This window comes from Paramormyrops kingsleyae, unplaced genomic scaffold, assembly GCF_048594095.1.
Source record: "Paramormyrops kingsleyae isolate MSU_618 unplaced genomic scaffold, PKINGS_0.4 ups31, whole genome shotgun sequence".
Lineage (NCBI taxonomy): Eukaryota > Metazoa > Chordata > Actinopteri > Osteoglossiformes > Mormyridae > Paramormyrops > Paramormyrops kingsleyae.
In genome coordinates, this window is record NW_027325969.1 from 1 (window position 1) to 15000 (window position 15000).

General features: G+C 55.2%; 14 non-coding genes and 2 pseudogenes across 14 annotated transcripts; all 16 read left to right on the forward strand.

Moving 5' to 3' along the window:
* Positions 1-276: 276 nt before the first annotated feature.
* Positions 277-390, forward strand: LOC140584248 (U5 spliceosomal RNA). Its single transcript, XR_011986210.1, has one exon. It is a non-coding gene; the product is annotated as a U5 spliceosomal RNA (small nuclear RNA).
* Positions 391-2359: 1969 nt separating this feature from the next.
* On the forward strand, positions 2360-2594 carry LOC140584188 (U2 spliceosomal RNA; annotated as a pseudogene).
* A 432-nt stretch (positions 2595-3026) lies between these two features.
* Positions 3027-3140, forward strand: LOC140584249 (U5 spliceosomal RNA). Its single transcript, XR_011986211.1, has one exon. It is a non-coding gene; the product is annotated as a U5 spliceosomal RNA (small nuclear RNA).
* A 195-nt stretch (positions 3141-3335) lies between these two features.
* LOC140584435 (U2 spliceosomal RNA) lies at positions 3336-3527 on the forward strand. The gene has a single exon (XR_011986397.1). It is a non-coding gene; the product is annotated as a U2 spliceosomal RNA (small nuclear RNA).
* Positions 3528-3950: 423 nt separating this feature from the next.
* Positions 3951-4064, forward strand: LOC140584250 (U5 spliceosomal RNA). Its single transcript, XR_011986212.1, has one exon. It is a non-coding gene; the product is annotated as a U5 spliceosomal RNA (small nuclear RNA).
* A 195-nt stretch (positions 4065-4259) lies between these two features.
* Positions 4260-4451, forward strand: LOC140584546 (U2 spliceosomal RNA). The gene has a single exon (XR_011986508.1). It is a non-coding gene; the product is annotated as a U2 spliceosomal RNA (small nuclear RNA).
* Positions 4452-4883: 432 nt separating this feature from the next.
* On the forward strand, positions 4884-4997 carry LOC140584251 (U5 spliceosomal RNA). Its single transcript, XR_011986213.1, has one exon. It is a non-coding gene; the product is annotated as a U5 spliceosomal RNA (small nuclear RNA).
* A 195-nt stretch (positions 4998-5192) lies between these two features.
* Positions 5193-5384, forward strand: LOC140584657 (U2 spliceosomal RNA). The gene has a single exon (XR_011986619.1). It is a non-coding gene; the product is annotated as a U2 spliceosomal RNA (small nuclear RNA).
* A 428-nt stretch (positions 5385-5812) lies between these two features.
* LOC140584253 (U5 spliceosomal RNA) lies at positions 5813-5926 on the forward strand. Its single transcript, XR_011986215.1, has one exon. It is a non-coding gene; the product is annotated as a U5 spliceosomal RNA (small nuclear RNA).
* Positions 5927-6121: 195 nt separating this feature from the next.
* On the forward strand, positions 6122-6313 carry LOC140584768 (U2 spliceosomal RNA). Its single transcript, XR_011986730.1, has one exon. It is a non-coding gene; the product is annotated as a U2 spliceosomal RNA (small nuclear RNA).
* A 444-nt stretch (positions 6314-6757) lies between these two features.
* LOC140584254 (U5 spliceosomal RNA) lies at positions 6758-6871 on the forward strand. Its single transcript, XR_011986216.1, has one exon. It is a non-coding gene; the product is annotated as a U5 spliceosomal RNA (small nuclear RNA).
* Positions 6872-12590: 5719 nt separating this feature from the next.
* LOC140584216 (U2 spliceosomal RNA) lies at positions 12591-12781 on the forward strand. Its single transcript, XR_011986193.1, has one exon. It is a non-coding gene; the product is annotated as a U2 spliceosomal RNA (small nuclear RNA).
* Positions 12782-13217: 436 nt separating this feature from the next.
* On the forward strand, positions 13218-13331 carry LOC140584255 (U5 spliceosomal RNA). The gene has a single exon (XR_011986217.1). It is a non-coding gene; the product is annotated as a U5 spliceosomal RNA (small nuclear RNA).
* Positions 13332-13526: 195 nt separating this feature from the next.
* LOC140585330 (U2 spliceosomal RNA) lies at positions 13527-13718 on the forward strand. The gene has a single exon (XR_011987290.1). It is a non-coding gene; the product is annotated as a U2 spliceosomal RNA (small nuclear RNA).
* Positions 13719-14158: 440 nt separating this feature from the next.
* On the forward strand, positions 14159-14272 carry LOC140584256 (U5 spliceosomal RNA). The gene has a single exon (XR_011986218.1). It is a non-coding gene; the product is annotated as a U5 spliceosomal RNA (small nuclear RNA).
* A 195-nt stretch (positions 14273-14467) lies between these two features.
* Positions 14468-14579, forward strand: LOC140584228 (U2 spliceosomal RNA; annotated as a pseudogene).
* The last annotated feature ends 421 nt before the right edge of the window (positions 14580-15000 follow it).

Genomic DNA, 15000 nt, shown 5'->3' on the forward strand with positions numbered 1-15000 from the left:
TCTTTTTTTTTTTTTTTTTTTTTTTTTTTTTTAAAGGAAGGTGACACACTGTTTGTGCGGTGGACAGCTGCGCTGAGGTAAGGCATGATGTCATCTTTGCCTTTTGAATTTCCCCTCATGTTTGTTAAAATGATTGCTGTCTTTTGAGAGGACAGGAGGACAGGGAGGAGTCGGGGCCCCGAGGACGGCGGCTGCGACGCCCCTGGGCATTCTACTCCGAGCGGGGGCGTCACGCAGGCCCGGCTAACGGCGACGGGCTTGGCGGCGGCCCCATATCGACTCGGGTCTCTCTTCATCCCGTATAAATCTTTCGCCTTTTACTAAAGATTTCCGTGGAGAGGGATAGCGATGAGTTCATGGTATTTTTGGAGGCTCTGCCCAAGCAGAGCTGCACTGCTGCTGTCAAAGGAAGACTGGGCCCGGCTTAGCGGCTGGCGTTAGGTGCCCGGTGGCGCGGCTGTGGTCTCCCTGGATCACGCGTGGACTCGCCGGGCGACACCTGCCAGAGGGGCTGGTGAGGGCTGAGCCGCGCCAGCTCCGTCGGCATCCCGCATGCCGGCGCCCGGCGGGGCGCAATTTGTGGGTATCGCTTCTCGGCCTTTTGGCTAAGATCAAGTGCTGCTTTTTGGAGGGATTTTTATTGCCAGGTTTTTTAGTGGAGGCAACAGCGAACCTAAAGCGTGACCAGCAGGTGGCTTGACCGCCGCTGCCACGGGGCTAGCTGTTGTCTCCTTTTAGCGCTTTTTTTTATTTTGGGTAGCCCTTGCAAGCCTAACGTGCAGGTTCGGGTGGCTTGACCGCCGTTCCCGCAGGGTGAGCTTGGGGTTTTATTTCCAGCTTTTATTAGTTTAGGCACCCAGCTAGGACACGTCGACTCCCTGCCCGGCTCCCGAGGACTCTCTTGCCCACCATCGCCAGGATGTCCGGGAGCCCACACAGGACCGTCGTAGTCATCCGGCATACAGCAGCCTTCAAGTGGACTCACCAGGAGGAACCGGAGAGTTTCCCGGAGAGACTGTGCTTCATCCGGGAGGTGCTCTTCGGCCTCCTGGGACTCACCATGGAAGACATCATCTGTGTGCAGCGCAACCAGTCTTCGGCCTTCTTTTATGTGACTTGCACTACGGAAGAGGGCTATAAGAGGATGTTGGCTGCATGCAGCCGCTTGGAGGAAGAGCTTCGCCGGATGTTCTATGACGTGGAGCCACTGTGGAAGCTGGACCGGAGAGTGATCACCGTCCACGTCTTGGACCCCTTCGTTCCAGCTGAAGCGGTGGCTGCCTTCCTGGGCAGGTTTGTCGACGTGGTCCCTGGGCACAGGGACGTGAGAGACCAGCTGGGTGTCTGGACTGGGCGCAGGCAGTTCCGGGTGTGCCTGCGCCCCGACGCTAGCTCCCCTGACGGGTATAGCCACCCACCTGCTTATTTTATTATAGGTCGTTGCAAGGGCTACCTTTTTTACTCCGGGCAACCCTCCTCCTGCCGCTTGTGCCACGGCCTGGGCCACACCGCGGACTCCTGTACCACCATGAAGTGCTGGAGATGCCTGGACGTCGGTCACCTGGCGAAGGACTGCAAGGGCCCCCTCCGGTGTAACCTGTGCAGAGGTGAGGACCATCTGGCCCGGAGCTGCCCTCAGCGCAAACCGTCCTGGGCCGACGCCGTTGCTCGGGGTTCGGCTGTGGACGGGGCCCGACAGCAGGCACTGCCGGGCTGCGCTGAGATGCACGGGGGAGCCGAGAGGGGAGCTGAGAACAGCGAGGAACAGCCCTTCGCCGGTGCTGATGGGGAGTCCACGGCTTCCAGCGCTTCGGTGGAGTCCCCTGGTAAGGGTCAAGTGGCCGTGGCTGAAAAGCGCGCAACCTCTCCCTCCAGGTTTGTCCAATGCAGGAGGAGGAAGAAGGCCCGGAGGAACGAGGACACTGCTTTAGGCCGAGAAGCGATCTTCCCCTTAGAGCTAATTGATCTGCAAAGTGTTTTGGTCTCCCCCCAAGAGAGACGTTTTTATGCAGGGCAGCAGGACTTTGCTAATGAACGCTCTTTTTTAGTTGCTGCCGAGTCGGGGGGGGACCTTAGTTTTAATGGGGATATTGTTGATGATGATAGTGTTTTACCTTTTTAGACATTTTAGGATTTCTGCTGTATTTATGTATTTAATACTGTTTTAACGTGTGTTGTAATGGTGTTGTAGGGTTGAAGTATTTTAGAAGTTTTATGTATGTGGTATTATATGATTGTTTTATAATATGTGTTATATATGTTGTTGTTTTATGATTGAATAGGTTAGGAGTGTGATTTATATGTGTATTTCTTTTAGTGTTGAAGTTAGCTTATTATGGGTAGTGTGATAAATGTCTTTATAGTTTTATGTGTTGGTTTTAGATTGTATGCAGAAATGTTGATTAAAGATGAATAAAAAAAAAAAAAAAAAAAAAAAAAATCTGTTCTTATCAGTTTAATATCTGATACGTCCCCCATGGAGGGGACCACATATTAAACGGATTTTTGGAACAGGGAGCCGGAAGTGGGGCTTGCCCCGTCCGCTCCACGCATCGACCCGGTATTGCAGTGCTTCCGGGAATGGTGCACCTCTACTGCCCCCTGTTGTCGAAAGGCAGAACTGACTGACTGACTGACTGACTGACTGAGTGAGTGAGTGAGTGAGTGAGTGAGTGAGTGAGTGACTAATAGACTGAGTGCTGTGAGGGGGGGGGCCCTGTCTGTGCGTGGCCCCCGTTTCCCGCCGTTTTTCTTTTTTTTTTTTTTTTTTTTTTTTTTTTTTAAAGGAAGGTGACACACTGTTTGTGCGGTGGACAGCTGCGCTGAGGTAAGGCATGATGTCATCTTTGCCTTTTGAATTTCCCCTCATGTTTGTTAAAATGATTGCTGTCTTTTGAGAGGACAGGAGGACAGGGAGGAGTCGGGGCCCCGAGGACGGCGGCTGCGACGCCCCTGGGCATTCTACTCCGAGCGGGGGCGTCACGCAGGCCCGGCTAACGGCGACGGGCTTGGCGGCGGCCCCATATCGACTCGGGTCTCTCTTCATCCCGTATAAATCTTTCGCCTTTTACTAAAGATTTCCGTGGAGAGGGATAGCGATGAGTTCATGGTATTTTTGGAGGCTCTGCCCAAGCAGAGCTGCACTGCTGCTGTCAAAGGAAGACTGGGCCCGGCTTAGCGGCTGGCGTTAGGTGCCCGGTGGCGCGGCTGTGGTCTCCCTGGATCACGCGTGGACTCGCCGGGCGACACCTGCCAGAGGGGCTGGTGAGGGCTGAGCCGCGCCAGCTCCGTCGGCATCCCGCATGCCGGCGCCCGGCGGGGCGCAATTTGTGGGTATCGCTTCTCGGCCTTTTGGCTAAGATCAAGTGTAGTATCTGTTCTTATCAGTTTAATATCTGATACGTCCCCCATGGAGGGGACCACATATTAAACGGATTTTTGGAACAGGGAGCCGGAAGTGGGGCTTGCCCCGTCCGCTCCACGCATCGACCCGGTATTGCAGTGCTTCCGGGAATGGTGCACCTCTACTGCCCCCTGTTGTCGAAAGGCAGAACTGACTGACTGACTGACTGAGTGAGTGAGTGAGTGAGTGAGTGAGTGAGTGAGTGAGTGACTAATAGACTGAGTGCTGTGAGGGGGGGGGCCCTGTCTGTGCGTGGCCCCCGTTTCCCGCCGTTTTTCTTTTTTTTTTTTTTTTTTTTTTTTTAAAGGAAGGTGACACACTGTTTGTGCGGTGGACAGCTGCGCTGAGGTAAGGCATGATGTCATCTTTGCCTTTTGAATTTCCCCTCATGTTTGTTAAAATGATTGCTGTCTTTTGAGAGGACAGGAGGACAGGGAGGAGTCGGGGCCCCGAGGACGGCGGCTGCGACGCCCCTGGGCATTCTACTCCGAGCGGGGGCGTCACGCAGGCCCGGCTAACGGCGACGGGCTTGGCGGCGGCCCCATATCGACTCGGGTCTCTCTTCATCCCGTATAAATCTTTCGCCTTTTACTAAAGATTTCCGTGGAGAGGGATAGCGATGAGTTCATGGTATTTTTGGAGGCTCTGCCCAAGCAGAGCTGCACTGCTGCTGTCAAAGGAAGACTGGGCCCGGCTTAGCGGCTGGCGTTAGGTGCCCGGTGGCGCGGCTGTGGTCTCCCTGGATCACGCGTGGACTCGCCGGGCGACACCTGCCAGAGGGGCTGGTGAGGGCTGAGCCGCGCCAGCTCCGTCGGCATCCCGCATGCCGGCGCCCGGCGGGGCGCAATTTGTGGGTATCGCTTCTCGGCCTTTTGGCTAAGATCAAGTGTAGTATCTGTTCTTATCAGTTTAATATCTGATACGTCCCCCATGGAGGGGACCACATATTAAACGGATTTTTGGAACAGGGAGCCGGAAGTGGGGCTTGCCCCGTCCGCTCCACGCATCGACCCGGTATTGCAGTGCTTCCGGGAATGGTGCACCTCTACTGCCCCCTGTTGTCGAAAGGCAGAACTGACTGACTGACTGACTGACTGACTGAGTGAGTGAGTGAGTGAGTGAGTGAGTGAGTGAGTGACTAATAGACTGAGTGCTGTGAGGGGGGGGGCCCTGTCTGTGCGTGGCCCCCGTTTCCCGCCGTTTTTCTTTTTTTTTTTTTTTTTTTTTTTTTTTTTTAAAGGAAGGTGACACACTGTTTGTGCGGTGGACAGCTGCGCTGAGGTAAGGCATGATGTCATCTTTGCCTTTTGAATTTCCCCTCATGTTTGTTAAAATGATTGCTGTCTTTTGAGAGGACAGGAGGACAGGGAGGAGTCGGGGCCCCGAGGACGGCGGCTGCGACGCCCCTGGGCATTCTACTCCGAGCGGGGGCGTCACGCAGGCCCGGCTAACGGCGACGGGCTTGGCGGCGGCCCCATATCGACTCGGGTCTCTCTTCATCCCGTATAAATCTTTCGCCTTTTACTAAAGATTTCCGTGGAGAGGGATAGCGATGAGTTCATGGTATTTTTGGAGGCTCTGCCCAAGCAGAGCTGCACTGCTGCTGTCAAAGGAAGACTGGGCCCGGCTTAGCGGCTGGCGTTAGGTGCCCGGTGGCGCGGCTGTGGTCTCCCTGGATCACGCGTGGACTCGCCGGGCGACACCTGCCAGAGGGGCTGGTGAGGGCTGAGCCGCGCCAGCTCCGTCGGCATCCCGCATGCCGGCGCCCGGCGGGGCGCAATTTGTGGGTATCGCTTCTCGGCCTTTTGGCTAAGATCAAGTGTAGTATCTGTTCTTATCAGTTTAATATCTGATACGTCCCCCATGGAGGGGACCACATATTAAACGGATTTTTGGAACAGGGAGCCGGAAGTGGGGCTTGCCCCGTCCGCTCCACGCATCGACCCGGTATTGCAGTGCTTCCGGGAATGGTGCACCTCTACTGCCCCCTGTTGTCGAAAGGCAGAACTGACTGACTGACTGACTGAGTGAGTGAGTGAGTGAGTGAGTGAGTGAGTGAGTGAGTGACTAATAGACTGAGTGCTGTGAGGGGGGGGGCCCTGTCTGTGCGTGGCCCCCGTTTCCCGCCGTTTTTCTTTTTTTTTTTTTTTTTTTTTTTTTTTTTTAAAGGAAGGTGACACACTGTTTGTGCGGTGGACAGCTGCGCTGAGGTAAGGCATGATGTCATCTTTGCCTTTTGAATTTCCCCTCATGTTTGTTAAAATGATTGCTGTCTTTTGAGAGGACAGGAGGACAGGGAGGAGTCGGGGCCCCGAGGACGGCGGCTGCGACGCCCCTGGGCATTCTACTCCGAGCGGGGGCGTCACGCAGGCCCGGCTAACGGCGACGGGCTTGGCGGCGGCCCCATATCGACTCGGGTCTCTCTTCATCCCGTATAAATCTTTCGCCTTTTACTAAAGATTTCCGTGGAGAGGGATAGCGATGAGTTCATGGTATTTTTGGAGGCTCTGCCCAAGCAGAGCTGCACTGCTGCTGTCAAAGGAAGACTGGGCCCGGCTTAGCGGCTGGCGTTAGGTGCCCGGTGGCGCGGCTGTGGTCTCCCTGGATCACGCGTGGACTCGCCGGGCGACACCTGCCAGAGGGGCTGGTGAGGGCTGAGCCGCGCCAGCTCCGTCGGCATCCCGCATGCCGGCGCCCGGCGGGGCGCAATTTGTGGGTATCGCTTCTCGGCCTTTTGGCTAAGATCAAGTGTAGTATCTGTTCTTATCAGTTTAATATCTGATACGTCCCCCATGGAGGGGACCACATATTAAACGGATTTTTGGAACAGGGAGCCGGAAGTGGGGCTTGCCCCGTCCGCTCCACGCATCGACCCGGTATTGCAGTGCTTCCGGGAATGGTGCACCTCTACTGCCCCCTGTTGTCGAAAGGCAGAACTGACTGACTGACTGACTGACTGACTGACTGAGTGAGTGAGTGAGTGAGTGAGTGAGTGAGTGAGTGAGTGAGTGACTAATAGACTGAGTGCTGTGAGGGGGGGGGCCCTGTCTGTGCGTGGCCCCCGTTTCCCGCCGTTTTTCTTTTTTTTTTTTTTTTTTTTTTTTTTTTTTAAAGGAAGGTGACACACTGTTTGTGCGGTGGACAGCTGCGCTGAGGTAAGGCATGATGTCATCTTTGCCTTTTGAATTTCCCCTCATGTTTGTTAAAATGATTGCTGTCTTTTGAGAGGACAGGAGGACAGGGAGGAGTCGGGGCCCCGAGGACGGCGGCTGCGACGCCCCTGGGCATTCTACTCCGAGCGGGGGCGTCACGCAGGCCCGGCTAACGGCGACGGGCTTGGCGGCGGCCCCATATCGACTCGGGTCTCTCTTCATCCCGTATAAATCTTTCGCCTTTTACTAAAGATTTCCGTGGAGAGGGATAGCGATGAGTTCATGGTATTTTTGGAGGCTCTGCCCAAGCAGAGCTGCACTGCTGCTGTCAAAGGAAGACTGGGCCCGGCTTAGCGGCTGGCGTTAGGTGCCCGGTGGCGCGGCTGTGGTCTCCCTGGATCACGCGTGGACTCGCCGGGCGACACCTGCCAGAGGGGCTGGTGAGGGCTGAGCCGCGCCAGCTCCGTCGGCATCCCGCATGCCGGCGCCCGGCGGGGCGCAATTTGTGGGTATCGCTTCTCGGCCTTTTGGCTAAGATCAAGTTTTTAAAAACTTTTGGCGTTTTTCTTAGCCGTTTTACCCGTCGTGTTTTTTAGTTTAGCGGATACCAAGGGGATCCTAATGCGTGCCCAGCAGGTGGCCTGACCGCCGCTGCCACGGGGTGAACCTTGGTATCCTGTTTTAGTGTTTTTCAGCCCTTGTTTGTTTTTATTCACTTTTATTATTTTATTTTTTAGTCTAGTTTTTAGCTCAGCTCGTCTTGGACTACGGCGGAAGGACCTCTGGAACACTGCGCCTTGCTCCACTCCGAGTGGGACGGCTGATGCCGGAGCACCACAGCTGGAGGATGGCAGCTACGGCTCCCAGGACGGCAGTGACGGCCCCAGCGGCGGCTCCAGTGGCCGGGACGACCCCCTCCTCCGGACCGGGTCCGATGGTAGGTGGCGGTCTGCTTAACACGGCCCGGTTCCGTTGGAGGAACCTGGATGGAGAGGCCCAGTTTCACGACAGGGTCTTCTTCATCCGGGAGGTTGTCTTTGGTGTGCTGGGCTTTAAGCTGGAGGACCTGATCTGCGTCCAGAGGAACCATCCCCAGAGGTTTCTGGATGTTACCTTGGCCTCTGAGGAGGCATACCGGAGGGTGCTGGAGCAGAGCAAGTCCGACCACCCGCTCTTGAATATGTACTCGGTTGAGCCCTTGTGGTTTACGGACAAGCGGGTGGTAACGGTGCATGTGTTCAATCCTTACGTGTCGGCGGAGGCCGTCTGCCATTTCCTCACTAAACACGTTGAGGTTTTACCAGGACACAGAGACGTCCGGGACGAGCTGGGTGTGTGGAATGGGCGCCGCCAGTTTCAGGTGCGACTGCGGCCGGATGGAAAGGGGGGATATCTTCATCCCCCAGCCTACTTTTCCATCGGGCCCAACAGGGGGTACCTGTTCTACACTGGTCAGCCTACCTTCTGCCGGTCGTGCCAGGGCCAGGGACACAAGGCGGAGGACTGCCCGGACCTTAAGTGCCGTAACTGCCTTGAGCCCGGGCACATGGCTAAGGACTGTAAGGGCCCCCAACGTTGCCGCCACTGTAGCAGCGAGGAGCACCTGGCCCGTGTCTGCCCCCAGCGCTCCTATGCGGGCGTTCTGGCGGGTGGTGGGCAGGTGAGGCGGGTGCCGGACCGGGAGCTGCTCCCTGCCCCAAAGCCAGGGGGGCCTCAGGAGAGGTCAGTGGGGGCCCAGGAAGAAGTGGCCAGGTCCCCAGTGAAGACCCCGTTGGGGGCTGAGGGGCCCCGGGCTCAGGCTGGGCAGTCCCCGCAGGCCCGGGCCGGGGTCACCAAAAGGAAGAAGAAGGGTGACCCCAAGGACAAAACTAAGAAGACGAGGAAGGAAGCAGAGGAGGCAACAGGTACCCCCAAGGAGGCGGCGCCCCCAGCTGAGGCCCCTGTACAGGTCGTATCGCCCCCCGCCCCCAAAACAGAAGATATAAGTTGGAATTTGTCAATGTTGTCCCCAGCCCTTCCCCAGGAGGACATTACCTTTTCGGGCCTGGAGGTTTCACCAAACGACCAGGCCTACCTGGAGGACTCCATGCTGGGGAAAATTCTGGGCATGAGTGGGGAGGGGGAACAGGGGTCTTAATAGCTGGTTTTAGGGTTTATAGTTTTTAAAAATTTTTATGGTTTTAATGTCTTATTGTTTTATTCTTCTTTTAATCCCCCCATGGCTGGTTTTAAAATTTTTACTGTTAACGTCAGAGGGTTGAGGAACCCAGTCAAAAGGGCCGCGGTCTTTGATGAACTGACATCCTCCCCTTTCAATCTCTGTTTCTTGCAGGAAGTCCACCTCAGGGACCAGCGGGACGTGGCTCTTTTCTCACAAGCGTGGAAGAGGGGTAAGTCCTGCTGGAGCGTTGGTGGTGTCCATTCTTCAGGCGTCGGCATCCTTTTTGGTGACCGGGCCTTTGAGAATGTGAGTACCTTCACTGTAGTGCAGGGAAGGGTTTTGGGAGTGGACGCCACCTGGAGAGGTCAGCACATCCGGGCGATGTGCGTTTACGCTCCAGTGGAGGCCTCGTCCCGCATTGCGCTTTTTGAGGAGCTGGCCCAGTTTTGTGTCACTAATAGACACATAATTTTAGGAGGGGACTTCAATACTTTTTTAGAAGGGAAAGGGGATGTCAGCACTAAACATTTTAGGAATTTGATCCGCAGCCTCAACCTCTCTGATGGTTTTAAAACGTGCAACCCCACAGATCCGGGCCATACCTGGCACAACAGTCGTGGGGCCAGCAGCCGTATTGATTATATTTTAGCTTCGCCCTCTGTTGTTTTTAGGAAGGTTTTGAGGTCTCCACGGTGGTACTCGGACCATACATCGGTCGAGGCCACAGTTTCCATTGACGCCCCTACCTTCGGGAGGGGCTATTGGAAGCTGAACGTGGAGATCTTAGAAGAGAGAGACTTTAGGTCTCTCTTCCTGGATCATTTTACTGCGTGGCGGGGCTGTAAGGCAGCCTACGTCTCCACGGCTGCATGGTGGGAGAGCGTAAAAGAGAGGGTTAGAGCTCTAGCTATCCACTATTGCGGCCAGCGTAAAGCTAAAAGGCTTTACGAAATCCAACGGCTAGAGACCAGGCTGCAGAGGGAGTATGCCCGCCACAACAACGGAGGGGCTTTTAACTTTGAGGAGGTGCAGGCAGCCAAAGCTAAGCTGAGGGGCCTGCACGAGCAATCGGCTGCGGCCTCCTTGTTTTGGGCCAGGGCTTTGGAAAGGGAGGAGAATGAGAAATGTACAGCCTTCTTCTTTAATAAGGTGAAACTGGCCCGTGAGGAAAAGTGTTTCACTGCCCTCCGGGACCAAGGAGGCAACCTGGTCTCCGATTCGGCCCGGATGCTGGAGGTTGCTAAATGTTTTTACGGTGACCTTTTTAAGAAAAGGGAGACCGAACCTGAGCTAGGGGAGCAGTTTTTATCTAAACTCAAACCTAGTCTTCCCAGTGAGGCAAGGGACAGCTTAGATGCCCCCTTCACTCTAGCCGAGCTGACTGAGGTGCTAGGCAAAATGAACCGGCGCAAAGTTCCTGGTCTCGATGGACTCCCCGTGGAATTCTATTCCACGTTTTGGGAAGTCCTCGGGCCGGAGCTGCTAGAAGTGGCTGAGGACGTGCAGCGTCAGGGCATGCTCACCAAGAGCATGCGGTCAGGGGTCTTGTCTTTGTTGTACAAGAAGGGCGATCGTGCCGAACTTGGCAACTGGAGACCCCTGACAATGCTTTGCGTAGATGCAAAGATCATAGCAAAGACCCTAACTGAGCGCCTAAAAAAGGCCATGACCCACCTGGTCCATAGTGACCAGACTTGCGGGGTCCCGGGTCGATCTGCGACTTGGAATTTACATTTAATTCGGGACGCGATCGCCTGGGCTGAGGACAGGAATGTCCCTCTGGCACTCGTTAGCTTGGACCAGGAGAAGGCGTTTGACCGAGTGGACCACTGCTTCCTGTTTGGGGTATTGAGCAGGCTAGGTTTTGGGCCTAAGTTCTTGGGATGGGTTCATGCGCTTTATACTGAGGTTGGTAGCCATGTGTCGATTAATGGTTCCCTCAGTGATTGGGTTCCCCAGTCAAGTGGAGTGAGGCAGGGTTGCCCTCTCTCCCCCCTCCTCTACGCTCTATATATAGAGCCGCTGGCGAGCGCCATCCGTGCCCATCCAGGTATCAACGGCCTGATCCTGCCAGGGAGTGGGGGCCTGACGGTAAAGCTGGCCCAGTACGCAGACGATACCACTCTGTTTGTGTGCTCGGACCATGCGCTCGGTCACGCCCTGGGCTTGGTGCAGGCGTTCGGGAAGGCCTCCGGGGCTGCACTTAACCTTAGCAAGTCGGTGGTCAAGTACTTTGGCAGCTGGAAGGCGAGAGAGGACGTCCCGGGGGGGCTCACTCTCTGCGGCGGCCCTCTCAAGGTGTTGGGGGTTAACTTTCTTTCGAAAGGTGCTGCCCGGGTAAACTGGGAAGAGCGTTTGACGATCGCCAGGCGGAAGATGGGGATGTGGAAGGCCAGGTCCCTGTCCTTCCTGGGTAAGGTTCTCGCCTTGAAGGTTGATATCCTTCCTACCCTCCTCTACCTCGCCCATGTGTTCCCCATGCCCCGCTTCATGCGGAGAGGCTTAACTAAGGATGTGTTTAACCTTGTTTGGGGCGGCAGGTATGAGTACGTGAGGAGGGAAGTGATGTACCTTGGAAAGGACAGTGGGGGGAGGGATGTTCCTGACTTCCCTCTCAAGCTTGACTGCCTGTTCTTCTCCCAGATCTGTGCACGTCTGGTGGCTCCCCTAGAACACCCCCACCAGTATTTTGTTCACTTGTGGCTGGCCCTGCCCATGAGACGTCTGTTGACGTCGTGGTCCAACGCCGGGCCCAAGGCGGAGACGCTGCCGACCCACTATCACCATGCTATTAAGTGGAGTAAGTCTCTTCCGGCAGGTCTCCCCCCAGGGACCCTCACCAGGCACCGAGCCCTGTATCGGGCTGTGCTGGTGAAGAGGGGAACCCGTGCTGTGCTGGGCCTGGAGAAGGACACCTGGACCAGGATCCAGCCCAAGGGGTTGGATAACCGGCTGCAGGACCTGAACTGGCAGTGTGTGCATGGTAAGCTGCCGGTCAGGGATGTACTGTACAGGCACAAGCTGACCAGACACTCAGGCTGCCCACGTCCCGAGTGCTCAGAGGAGGAGACCCTCAGGCACGCCTTTTGGGACTGTGGGTATGCCAGGGAGGTCTGGAGATCAGTGCAAGGCCTGTGCAGGAAACTAGACCCGCAGTTTGTGTTGTCCTACGATAAGGTGATGATGGGGTGGCCCCAAGGTCCTCAGACTCCCTTCCCGCCCCGGATGTGGCTGCTGATCAGCATGACCAAACGTGAACTTTGGAATGCAAGGTCGGCACTCATCCATAAAGGGGCAGATTTGAGGGCCTGGGGATTATATCGAAAGATTGTGGCGGACTTGGATTTCAGGATGGAGCGGGACATCATCCAGTGGGGCTACCACGAGGCCAAGGAAAGGTGGAAGGGCCTTCTGCGGCCATAGCCCCACTAACATCTTGGTGAGTACGAGCTCCATCCAGGAAGGTCGGTGTGGCACGTGAGTTGTGAACGCACGCACCTTATACTGTGCCTTTCTTGGTGGTGCGTTAATGTTTTTTTTCAGTGTCACACCATAAAGTTCACAAGGATCGGAAACCCTTTGTAATGGGATTTTAAGCCTGGGGGTGATTTTGAAAATAACCACTGACACTCAATGGTTTTTGATTAATATTTGCTTATTTATTGAATGTCTGGTGTGGTTTATGTATTTTATATTTAAATTTTAAACTCTGATATGGGCTGAATTTTAACGGTGTGTTAATGTCTTGTTTGAAATCCTTTTAAGGAGATTATAATTGTAATATTTTATTGATTGAAATAAAAATTGTAATTGAATTTGAAATAGCCGGAATGATGAGTGAAGGTTGGCCGAGTTGATGAAGCGACGGGTATCCAACTCTGACTGGTACAAAAAAAAAAAAAAAAAAAAAATCTGTTCTTATCAGTTTAATATCTGATACGTCCCCCATGGAGGGGACCACATATTAAACGGATTTTTGGAACAGGGAGCCGGAAGTGGGGCTTGCCCCGTCCGCTCCACGCATCGACCCGGTATTGCAGTGCTTCCGGGAATGGTGCACCTCTACTGCCCCCTGTTGTCGAAAGGCAGAACTGACTGACTGACTGACTGACTGACTGACTGAGTGAGTGAGTGAGTGAGTGAGTGAGTGAGTGAGTGACTAATAGACTGAGTGCTGTGAGGGGGGGGGCCCTGTCTGTGCGTGGCCCCCGTTTCCCGCCGTTTTTCTTTTTTTTTTTTTTTTTTTTTTTTTTTTTTAAAGGAAGGTGACACACTGTTTGTGCGGTGGACAGCTGCGCTGAGGTAAGGCATGATGTCATCTTTGCCTTTTGAATTTCCCCTCATGTTTGTTAAAATGATTGCTGTCTTTTGAGAGGACAGGAGGACAGGGAGGAGTCGGGGCCCCGAGGACGGCGGCTGCGACGCCCCTGGGCATTCTACTCCGAGCGGGGGCGTCACGCAGGCCCGGCTAACGGCGACGGGCTTGGCGGCGGCCCCATATCGACTCGGGTCTCTCTTCATCCCGTATAAATCTTTCGCCTTTTACTAAAGATTTCCGTGGAGAGGGATAGCGATGAGTTCATGGTATTTTTGGAGGCTCTGCCCAAGCAGAGCTGCACTGCTGCTGTCAAAGGAAGACTGGGCCCGGCTTAGCGGCTGGCGTTAGGTGCCCGGTGGCGCGGCTGTGGTCTCCCTGGATCACGCGTGGACTCGCCGGGCGACACCTGCCAGAGGGGCTGGTGAGGGCTGAGCCGCGCCAGCTCCGTCGGCATCCCGCATGCCGGCGCCCGGCGGGGCGCAATTTGTGGGTATCGCTTCTCGGCCTTTTGGCTAAGATCAAGTGTAGTATCTGTTCTTATCAGTTTAATATCTGATACGTCCCCCATGGAGGGGACCACATATTAAACGGATTTTTGGAACAAGGAGCCGGAAGTGGGGCTTGCCCCGTCCGCTCCACGCATCGACCCGGTATTGCAGTGCTTCCGGGAATGGTGCACCTCTACTGCCCCCTGTTGTCGAAAGGCAGAACTGACTGACTGACTGACTGACTGACTGAGTGAGTGAGTGAGTGAGTGAGTGAGTGAGTGAGTGAGTGAGTGACTAATAGACTGAGTGCTGTGAGGGGGGGGGCCCTGTCTGTGCGTGGCCCCCGTTTCCCGCCGTTTTTCTTTTTTTTTTTTTTTTTTTTTTTTTTTTTTAAAGGAAGGTGACACACTGTTTGTGCGGTGGACAGCTGCGCTGAGGTAAGGCATGATGTCATCTTTGCCTTTTGAATTTCCCCTCATGTTTGTTAAAATGATTGCTGTCTTTTGAGAGGACAGGAGGACAGGGAGGAGTCGGGGCCCCGAGGACGGCGGCTGCGACGCCCCTGGGCATTCTACTCCGAGCGGGGGCGTCACGCAGGCCCGGCTAACGGCGACGGGCTTGGCGGCGGCCCCATATCGACTCGGGTCTCTCTTCATCCCGTATAAATCTTTCGCCTTTTACTAAAGATTTCCGTGGAGAGGGATAGCGATGAGTTCATGGTATTTTTGGAGGCTCTGCCCAAGCAGAGCTGCACTGCTGCTGTCAAAGGAAGACTGGGCCCGGCTTAGCGGCTGGCGTTAGGTGCCCGGTGGCGCGGCTGTGGTCTCCCTGGATCACGCGTGGACTCGCCGGGCGACACCTGCCAGAGGGGCTGGTGAGGGCTGAGCCGCGCCAGCTCCGTCGGCATCCCGCATGCCGGCGCCCGGCGGGGCGCAATTTGTGGGTATCGCTTCTCGGCCTTTTGGCTAAGATCAAGTGTAGTATCTGTTCTTATCAGCGCTTTTTGGAGGGATTTTTTACTGCCAGGTTTTTTAGAGGAGGCAACAGCGAACCTAATGCGTGACCAGCAGGTGGCTTGACCGCCGCTGCCACGGGGTTAGCTGTTGTCTCTTTTTAGCGTGTTTTTTATTTTGGGTAGCCCTTGCAAGCCTAACGTGCAGGTTCGGGTGGCTTGACCGCCGTTCCCGCAGGGTGAGCTTGGGGTTTTATTTCCAGTTTTTATTAGTTTAGGCACCCAGCTAGGACACGTCGACTCCCTGCCCGGCTCCCGAGGACTCTCTTGCCCACCATCGCCAGGATGTCCGGGAGCCCACACAGGACCGTCGTAGTCATCCGGCATACAGCAGCCTTCAAGTGGACTCACCAGGAGGAACCGGAGAGTTTCCCGGAGAGACTGAGCTTCATCCGGGAGGTGCTCTTCGGCCTCCTGGGACTCACCATGGAAGACATCATCTGTGTGCAGCGCAACCAGTCTTCGG